The sequence below is a fragment of the Benincasa hispida genome, chromosome 12 (assembly GCF_027475165.1).
Source record: "Benincasa hispida cultivar pf3 chromosome 12, pf3_genome.v1.1, whole genome shotgun sequence".
Lineage (NCBI taxonomy): Eukaryota > Viridiplantae > Streptophyta > Magnoliopsida > Cucurbitales > Cucurbitaceae > Benincasa > Benincasa hispida.
The window spans coordinates 17,070,321-17,077,204 of NC_143489.1; the positions used below are offsets into that span (position 1 = coordinate 17,070,321).

A 6,884-nucleotide genomic window follows, 5' to 3' on the forward strand; every position below is an offset into this window, starting at 1 on the left:
ATCCTTTGATTTGTATGAGTCAGAGAGGCCAGATCGCTGACTCAACAAGCCTACCATTTTGAAGATTCGCCTAATTGGGGAGTTGAGAACACAACTACACAAGATGAAATTCACTTCTTCCCCAACGTCGGGGAAAGTAGATAAATTGCTTCCTTAGGGGTTGATTTCGGGGCTTGAACAATGTGGCATCACACCCCCTCATGGCCCGAGAGGGTATGGTCATAGTTGAACTATGACTTATTGTTCATTAAAGGGATCAGTGGTACTTAAGGAGTTAGATGTAACTACAGGGGAAAAACGATAATTTTGGCCTAGCTGTACTTACGAGAAATTTGTGAAGGGTCATCGTACTGTTGACTGGTTATATCCAATGGACACAAAAATATATTTGTAGTGTGAAGAGTGCAGCTGTCAGTCTTTAGTAGAGTACCCAACAATTAATGGATGTTGAATAATATAATTAAAGGAGTTTAATTGATTATTCAAGTACCATTGGAGCTTCAAGCTACAGGTCCATGAGATCTCTTTTTTAGCTTAACAGGGATTAAATGAGAATCAATTTTGGATTAATTTGAATTGTTAAAATTAATTAAGGGAATTAATTATATGTGATATGATTAAATTAATTTGATTATATGTGATATAATTAAATAAATTTAATTATATGTGATATAATTACTATAATGTATTTGAAACATTATAATATAAAGTTTATTTGAGAGGAAAAAGATATTTGAATATGATTCAAATATTAATTATGTGAATTGGATTCATATAATTAAATTTAGTATAAACATGATTTATATTAGATATCGTGCATTAATGAGAAAATTAAACTATATGTTATATTGTATTGGATACAATATTAAACTGCAGATTATATGTTATATTTGACATAACATATAGTTTAATATATATTATATGATAAAGTGGTTATCATATAAATATATATTAATGTTTTATTAAAATATATATTGAGGAACATTGTGTTTACAAGAAAATTGTTAACAAAACTGTCGGTTTTCTTGTTCTATATGTTGACGATATTCAACTTATAAGAAATGAAGTAGAATTTCTGGCTGACGTCAAGAGATGGCTTAGATTTGAGTGAAGCGCGGTATGTTCTTGGGATCCAAATAGTTTAGAACCGAAAGAACAGAACTTTAGTATTATCTCATGCATCTTATATAGATAAGATGTTGTCTAGATATCAAAAGCAAAACTCTAAGAAAAGAATGTTGTTTTTCATACATGGAATTCATCTGTCTAAGGAACAAAGTCTTAAGACACCTCAAGATGTTGAGGTTATGAATCAAACTTCATATGCATCAGTAGTAGGGAGCTTAATGTATGCCATGTTGTGTACTATCATTGGACTTCCGTTAAGAACATCCTTAAGTATCTTCGGAGAACGAGGAATTATATACTCGTGTATGGTGTTAAGGATCTAATCCTTACTGGATACACTGATTCTGACTTCCAGACCAATATTGATTCAAGGAAATCAACTTCGGGGTCAGTATTCACCTAAATGGAGGAGCAATAGTGTGGAGGAGTATCAAGAAAATTTGTATTGCTAACTTCACAATGGAAGTTGAGTATGTAGCTGCAAGTGAAGTAGCAAAAGAAGTAGTAGGGCTCAGAAATTCCTAACCGACTTGGAAGTGATTCCAAATATGCACCTGCGATTACTTTATATTGTGATAATAGTGGAACAGTTGCAAACTCAAAGGAACTTAGAAGCCATAAACATGGAAAGCACATTAAACGAAAGTACCATCTCATCAGGGAGATTGTATACTGAGGAGACGTGATTGTCACGCAGATAGCCTCAAAAGACAACTTAATTGATCCATTTACAAAAGTCCTCTCGGCTAAAGTGTTCAAGGGTCACCTAGTAGGACTAGGACTACAAGATACTTTCTACTAGGGCAAGTGGGAGAAATAATGAGTATCTGATACCTTAGTTTATTGTATTTATTCTTTTTGTATTCTCTCATTGTACTCAACATTGTATATATTTGTATATATTTATCTACTGGAGTTTTAGTCCAAGTGAGAGTATTGTTGGGTTGTATATCCTAAAACTTGCAGTTTGTAGAGTTAAACATTTTCTATTATCAATAAAGATGTTATTAACATTTCTTTAATAAAGTTGTTATTGAATTTATAAATTGGACTTGTAAAGACTAAATCCAATAAACTAAGATCCATGACTATTATATGAATACTTGAACTTTATATGGAGACATAAAAGTGGATCAGGTTCGAGTAAATAGTCAAAATAATCTATAGTATATGAATAAGATTGGGTGCCTTATTCTGGTAACATTATCGGATGCAGCTCACTCAGTAGTTGTTACAATTTGTTGCAAGGTGCTACAAACGAAGTGATCCTGATTTGTTCATATATTGACATGAGGAGTGGGGGCTTCCTATGCAATGAGTTTTCATAAGATCAGACCAAGAAATAAGTTATTCTTATTTCATAACGTTGTTTATTGTTTAAGACAGACTATTTCGCTTAGATGACCTAGGTAACTCGATCTTAATCCTAAGCTAACTATGAACTCCCGTTTATTTGGAATTGTCCTTAGATTTGCATAGGTAAAAGTTGACTCAACAGCACCAGCTCAGTAAGTCTCCCATTTCAGGGGTAAGACCGGGTAGATAGCTAGGGGTATAGAGTTCAAGATGAAATTCACGCCTACCCGATTTAGGGATAGAAGGAAGGATGTTCTCTTGATTACTGAATCCATGTCTTGAACAAGGGGTCTCACCCTCTCATTGGCTCGAGAGGGATCCAGTTTAGTGATTGGATCACAAACCAGTTGTTCATTAGAGGATCAATGAAACTTAAGGAGCAAGACATAATTTTGGGGGTAAAATAACACTTGACCTAGCCATTATTACGAACAACCTGTGAAAGGACGACTTACTAATTATGGTTAAATCAAGTGGACACAACTATCGAGCTATAGTGATGTGACTCGGTAGTTAACGAATATTGATTAATTTGATCTAAAGAGCTTTAGCCAATTACTCTCAAATCATTGGATCTCATGATCTGTAGGTCCATAAGGTCCCTCTACTAGCTCGTAAAGTATGAACACCTTGAATTAGTAAATTGAATGAATTTGGAATGGTATCAATTTAAAGTATTCAAATTGAATTTCAATTTGAAATATTCAAATTGAATTTAGGGTTTGAATTTGAATAGTTGAAATTCAAATTAAGGGTTTATAATTATATAACGTTTAATTTATTAAAATTAAATGAAATTGGAGAGTTTATAATATTTAAATATTGATCTAAATATTAATTACATGAATAGGATTCATGTTTAAAATTAGGCATGTGATTAATTTAATATTTAATATTAAATTGTTATTTATTTAATTAAATATGTTTTATTAATTAAAATCAAATTATTTTTCAAATTTAACAAATATTAATTTCATGGATAGGATTCATGTTTAAATTAGGTGTGTGATTAATTTAATATTTAATATTAAATTGTTATTTATTTAATTAAATATGTTTTATTAATTAAAATCAAATTATTTTTCAAATTTAATTCAATTTGAGAAATTGAATTTTGAATTAATTGAAATTAAAATTCAATTTGTATTTGATATATGGAATTTTTCACTTAGTGGAAAAATCCATTGTTTCACCAATTAGTAGGTGGAATTCTACAATTCACACATCTATCCCATTTTAATCTTCAATTTTGAGGTGTCTTTGACTAAATTCACTAATATCTGAATTTGAAGAATCAAAACACTCCAATTTGTGGGAATTAAAAGTGAGGTGTATTGAAGAACTAGAGGAAAAGTTCCAGTTGAGTTCTTTTCCTTCACTTGAAAACTCATCCCTTTTCCTTCACAAATTCAGCTCAATTGTGAGTTCCACCACTCAAATTCAAGCTGAGATTTCGTGAGGAGCAGCTTGGACCGGAGAGGAATTCTTCAAAGGTATGTGTTTTCTTGAAACCAACTTATTATCCCTTGAACGTGCTTATTTTAATATCAAAATTAAGGAATTAGAATGAATGACCATGGTTTCTTTGCTGTTTGTTTCCTTATTCCAACAAAACTATAGGTTATGCGAGAGATGTTTCATTTAAATATGGTTTAAATAAAATCATGAATTAAATTAGATTTAAATTATTAAATATTTTAAATTAATTATATGATTTTTATTAAATCAAGTAAATAACTCCTACTCTGGGGATTTATCTAAAACGTGGGATAACTCCTATATTTTCTCTCTCTCCATTGGTTGAAATACCTGCAAAAGTCTGAAGAACGTAGGTTTTAAAAGAAAAAAATTGTAGAAGGGTTCTATGAAAAATTCTCTCTTTCTTTTCCTCATTTTTGAGATTGGTTCCCATAAACCAATACCCAAATTCTCAGAGAATAGGGAGATTTCCCAATTGGTAGTGTTGGTGAAATCCATCCAAATGAGAATTCGTGTTTTTCATTCGAGTCATCAACAAAAGTGTTCTTTCTTTTCTCTATAGGATTGAATTCCTAATTGTAATGCATGCTTAACCTAAAAAATTTTATAGTAGTTTGAGATTTTTAGGTCTCCAATTTCTATTCTATAATTTTTACCAGTGTATTGGTATTTCAATTTCTCAATTGATTTTGAGTTAAGCCTTGATTATTCTGCTGCATTAGGAGAATCGTCTAAACCAACAAGATTTCTACCCTTTTGTCAACCTAAAAAAATTATGCTCCTCCACCATCACCATCAACATCAACATCTACGAACGAAGCATGAGCAATACGAGATATGGACATATGTAAAATATGAAGGATGTCATCCACCTGTGTCTTTCTTGCAGTTACTTTCTGCATTATCAGCCCCAAGTCTCTGGATTCTGCTGCCAAAATCTGCAATCACACGCTTTCCAAGCGATGAATTCAAGAATACCTGATGTGCAGCATTGTCAGGATCCACATGCTTCTCAAGAACAAGGTCTGCAACATGCTTACCTTGATATAGTTTGTAGCTGAAAGATAAAAGGGCTAAAATACAACCAACAACTTTATTTTTATGAAGAATATTAGGTTTTTGAGCTAGAAGAAGACTCGAGATCAAACGGGAAAAGCAAATAGGGAGTTGCACAGCACTAGACCCAATATGACGAATAATCTGCCCCATCATAAAGCGGCCATAATTGAAAGAGGCCCCTGTACCAATCCCAAATGTATGGAAAGAGGAGCACCAGTTAACAACCCCAATCTGAAACAACAAAGCTTATTTTACACTCAATTCAACAGTTGAAAGTTGTCCATTTTTAGACCAGCGATGTTTCACACCACACGTTAATTCAAACATTAAGTCATTTATTGAGGGACGTTGTTCAGTAACATTCTCATCAACCTGCCTATCCATAACCTTGTTAAACAAAATAGCAGCAATGACAAAATAGTGCCATCGCACATGAACTCTACGATTTAGGGTTAGGGTCTAGGGTTTAAGGTGAACCATGTCAACCTTGAAAATTAACTCCATAATTTCAAGAATATCTTGAGCCTGATCAAATAGATCTTGCTCCATTGCCATCCTACAAGCCACCACAAACTTCTACATTCAAGCATTTTCCTCTACATGAAAGGATATACCATCGAGAGAAACATTATATACAAACGTATATAGACATTTTTACTTTTGTTAGCCTTAATCAATGGCTTGTCTTTTCTATCGCGAGAGTTATCATCATCAGCAGGGGAGCCATCAATGTTGTAAAGTACATCAGATTCTTCCTTGTCAAAGGGAAACTTAGGGTCGACGTCTCGGTTGGGAGAAACAATATATTACAACTTTACATTCTTCTTCTTTCGCTTGACCAAGTGACTGATAATCACATCATCATTGTCCTCATTTTCTTCGGAACTCTGAGCATCAATTTTCACATTCTCTTTAGGAAGAGTCTTCGCACTTGAGCCCTCAAGCTCTGGATCAGACTCAATTTCATCGATATTGCTACTCTTCTTGCCTTTTACAGAACCTAATGAATTTTCTCCATCCCTATTATCATTATCCTTTCTAATTAGATCAGATTCCACAGGGCCTTCTTGCATCACATTTCTCACAATTTGAGGTGTTGAGCAGAAACATTTTCTCTGACATCTTTTTAATTGCAGTTCGTGAAGGAATCATTGAAGGTCCTTGAGCGAAAATGGAATCGTACCCAAAATTAAAATTTACATAACATTCAATTTACAGAGAACAAACAGAAAACTTATGCATTTAACATGAAAAATACAGCGTGCTTAAAAGAAAGAAAAAAGAATTAGGAATATGAGACTTACCTTAGAAGAACGTTTTCTTCACGTATCCTCTACTCCGCACAATCACGAACTTGGAATTTTTTTTTCTTACAGAACCATTCTGCAACCCTACTAACTGAGGAAGAAGATGATGAAAATCCCTCAACCCCTCTATTCCCACTATCACGCTGTAGAGAGACCAAAAAGAGGGAGGGAGTTAACTCCCTCCCTAAAATCATTTTTATTTTTTTAAAACAAATAAAATTAATAAAACAAATTAATTTTAATAAAAACTTTAATATATATTTATATGATAATCACTTTATCATAATATTAAACTATATGTTATATCAAATATAACATATAACCTATAGTTTAATTTTCTCAACAACGATATTTAATATAAATCTCATTTATATTAAAATTAATTATATGAATCCAATTCACATAATTAATATTTGAATCATATTCAAATATTTATTTTCTCTCAAATAAATTTTATATTATAATGTATTAAATACATTATAGTAACTATATCATATATAATTAAATTAAATTAATTATATCACATATAACTAATTCTCTTAATTAATTTGAACA

At 32.0% G+C, this 6,884-nt stretch overlaps 1 long non-coding RNA gene across 1 annotated transcript; it reads right to left on the reverse strand.

Moving 5' to 3' along the window:
* Positions 1-5,528: 5,528 nt before the first annotated feature.
* LOC150031819 (uncharacterized) lies at positions 5,529-6,474 on the reverse strand. Its single transcript, XR_016525560.1, has 2 exons — positions 6,327-6,474; positions 5,529-6,182 (listed from the first exon to the last, which is right to left on the reverse strand). It is a non-coding gene; the product is annotated as an uncharacterized LOC150031819 (long non-coding RNA).
* Positions 6,475-6,884: the final 410 nt, after the last annotated feature.